Below are 3,475 nucleotides of genomic sequence, written 5' to 3'. Positions count from 1 at the left end.
ACCGGCCTCTGCGGCGCGAGCCCAACACCAGCCAGAGCCCGGCGCGCGGCCGTCACGTGGCGGGGGCCGGGCCGTGTCGTCACGCGGCTGCGCGAGTCCGGGGCGGTGCGCGGCGGGGGTGTGGGCCCGGATCTCGTGCGCCCATTGGCCGGCGTCGGACGTGGGCGGGGCGACTGCGCAGTTTGGGCGGGCGTCCGCTCAGAGCGCACGGCTGGGCGGGGCCGGCCTGGGCCAATGCGCCGGGAGCGAGAACAGGCCGAGGCTGCCTGGTCCCCGCTCTGATGCGGAGAAACCCGGCTTGCCAAAACCTAGGGAGACCCAGGGCCTGGACTTGCCTCTCATTTCCTAGTCTATTTTTAGTTCCGTTTACTTTTTGTGATACCATGTGCAAAAGGGTGTAGAAATTACAGATTACGTCTCACAGCTCTGTACTCAACCAGCTTAGGGAAAACACATAATCAAAACAGCCTCGACCCCCCCACCCCGCCCCGTGTACCCCTAGTATAATGTGTATTTTTTATTTTTCTATGATTCTACAAAAACGCGTTTGGTCTATCCTTTCTGATCATCTGCGACCCAGACTTCTGAGCTCCAAGCTTGTACAGTCAAGCTGCTTCTCTACTTGCATGTCCTTGGGTCGCTGTCATTCTCAGCCTGGCATTTTACCTCCAGGTCTGACAGGCAGGCCTTCCCTGGCCACCCTGCAGCACACTATCACATGATTCCATTTAATATTCTCACATAGGCTCCTGCAGTCACTTTGTTGATTTATTCCCTTAAGCTGACCTTTTACCCCTGAAGTGTAAGCTTCAGGAGAGCGGGGATCTTCTTTCTTTCTTTGTTTGTTCCCGGCAAGGCACCTGGCAAGGCACCTGCCGCTAGTAATGCCCGAGAACGTAATGAATAAATGTCCCGAACTAAACTCATCTTTCCATTCTTCCCCCCCACACACACACCTGCCCTGCCTGTGTATTTCCTATCCTGGTGGTGACACCACCATCTGCATAGCCACTAACACCAGAAACTTTCCTGTGACGGTGGACTCTGTCCTCACCCCCTTTTCTCAGCAGCCCATCACTCACCTGGCACTTCCATCTCCTGAAATTCTCCCGAAGCCATCTCCTTCTCTGTGTTCCTGCCCTTACTGCTGCTGGAAGTTTTCAAGCGGCTACTTTGTAGCAAAAAAATCTGCCTGCTCTCACAGGCCACCCCTTTTACCCCCTAGTCTGTCATCCCCCACTCCCATCCCCCTCCAGAGGCACAAGATACAGAACATACCAGCCCTGTGTTTTCAATCTCCAGAGCTGCTAAAAGCAGTACCTTGATCAGACCAAACTGCTAGATGTCCAGTGTGTAAACACAAAGAGAGCTTAAGCAGAAGGGAAATTGTGCGCAAACACAAGAGCTAGGTATTTGATTGCTGGGACTCTTTAAAAACAGCTCTTAGGAGCAGTCATCCAAAACACAAACGCAGTGAAAACTCCATATTAAAACCATTACTCCCAGGCTTACGACGGGGAAAAGGCACACTAGTGCTCCATGATATGGGAAAAAAGAGAAAAGGAAGGAAAGAAGGCAAACAGGAAAGAAAAAAAAGTGAGTTTGTGGTTCCCAGATCTCCCAAATCCCTTGCTTTAGCTGCTGGTGAAGTCGGCGTTGGTCTTAGCTGAAGATGATTTATGAGGCCATGAATACAAGGAAGGGGAGAGTAACAGGACCCTGTTAACCAGTGCATCTGGGCAGGGTCCTAACCCAGGGAGATGCCATCCTTGGAGCAGAGCCCTACCTATTGGCTGCTCTCATGGAGGTGACTGAGTTTGGGACATAGGCTTCTATCACCAAGGCAGCACCCATGCTCTTGCCTGCTTTTGCTAAGCTAGTCTGGGCTATGCAGGATGCATGAACAAGCCTCCCCACCTCTTTGTTAATAGTAACGCTGCCTTCGTGTTAGAGCTTTTCCAAGGTCTTTCACATGTATTACCTCATTGGATACTCACAATGTTTGGCAGCCCTGTTGTTTTCGTTCCTGTTTTATGGATAAGCAGGACAAATTTGTCCAAGGTTACACAGCCAGCTAGTGGCTGATGCAATGATCTTCATGCCTCTGTGCTTTGGAACATGTTGTTGCCTAGGATGCCCCCTTCCTCTGCTGGACCTCCTCACCAGCTCAACAATCAGCTTTTCTGTAAAGCCAGAGAGCAGCACCAGCATTCATTCCCCGGCTTATGTGTTGGTGGGAGTGAAGACTGGACGACATTTTCAGAAGGAAGTCTGGACATTTTGCCAAAATGTTGAAATGGGCACATCCTTTGACCCCCCACACTGAGGAAGATGTTTAATTCATTTATTCAACACATATTTATTGAATATTTGTTCTGTTTAAGGTTGTTTTCTAGGCTCTGGGTGTACATCAGGGACTAAAATGGATAAAAATCCTTACTGGAATAGTAGCACTAAAGTCCAGCAATACACAAAAAGGATTATACATCATGACCAGATGAGGTATGTCCCCGGAATGAGAGATTGGTTTAACATTTGAAAGTCAATCAATGTAATTCAGCATACGAACAGAATAAAAAAGAAGAACCAGAAGATCATGTCAATAGACGCAGAAAAACATTTGACAAAACTGAATACCCATTCCTGGAAAAAGCTCTCAGCAAACCAGGATTAAGAAGGAATTTCTCTACCTGATAAAAGGCGTCTACAATAAATCTATAGCTAACATCATACTTGGTGGTAAAAGATGGCTTGACTACCTCCCTAAGATCAGCAACAGGGGCGCCTGGGTGGCACAGTGGTTAAGCTTCTGCCTTCGGCTCAGGGCGTGATCCCGGCGTTATGGGATNATTGACTACCTCCCTAAGATCAGCAACAGGGGCGCCTGGGTGGCACAGTGGTTAAGCATCTGCCTTCGGCTCAGGGCGTGATCCCGGCGTTATGGGATCGAGCCCCACATCAGGCTCCTCTGCTATGAGCCTGCTTCTTCCTCTCCCACTCCCCCTGCTTGTGTTCCCTCTCTCGCTGGCTGTCTCTATCTCTGTCAAATAAATAAATAAAATCTTTAAAAAAAAAAAAAAAAGATCAGCAACAAGAAAAGATGTCTACTCTTACCACTTATTCACTATGGTACTAGAGGTCCCAGTCACTGCAATAAGGCAAGAAAAATAAATACAAGATATAAAGATCAGAAAGGAAGAAGGAAAACTGTCTTTAGTCGCAGATGATGTCATAGTTTACTAGGAAATCCTAAGGCATCTGTGTAACAAATGCTAGAACTAGTTAGTGAATTTAGTAAGATCCTAAGAGAGAAGGTCAATATAGCAGAAAGAAATAACTTTTGCTAGCAGCAAACAGCTTCAATATGAAATTTTTATTTATTTTATATTATTTTTTTCAATACAAAATTTTTTAAAAATTCTATTTCCAACAGAATCTGAACGACAACAATAACAAAGAAGCCAGACATAAAGGA

Source organism: Ailuropoda melanoleuca, chromosome 11, assembly GCF_002007445.2.
Source record: "Ailuropoda melanoleuca isolate Jingjing chromosome 11, ASM200744v2, whole genome shotgun sequence".
NCBI lineage: Eukaryota > Metazoa > Chordata > Mammalia > Carnivora > Ursidae > Ailuropoda > Ailuropoda melanoleuca.
The sequence above is the reverse complement of the archived record's forward strand: the minus strand, read 5'-3'. Positions refer to the sequence as shown.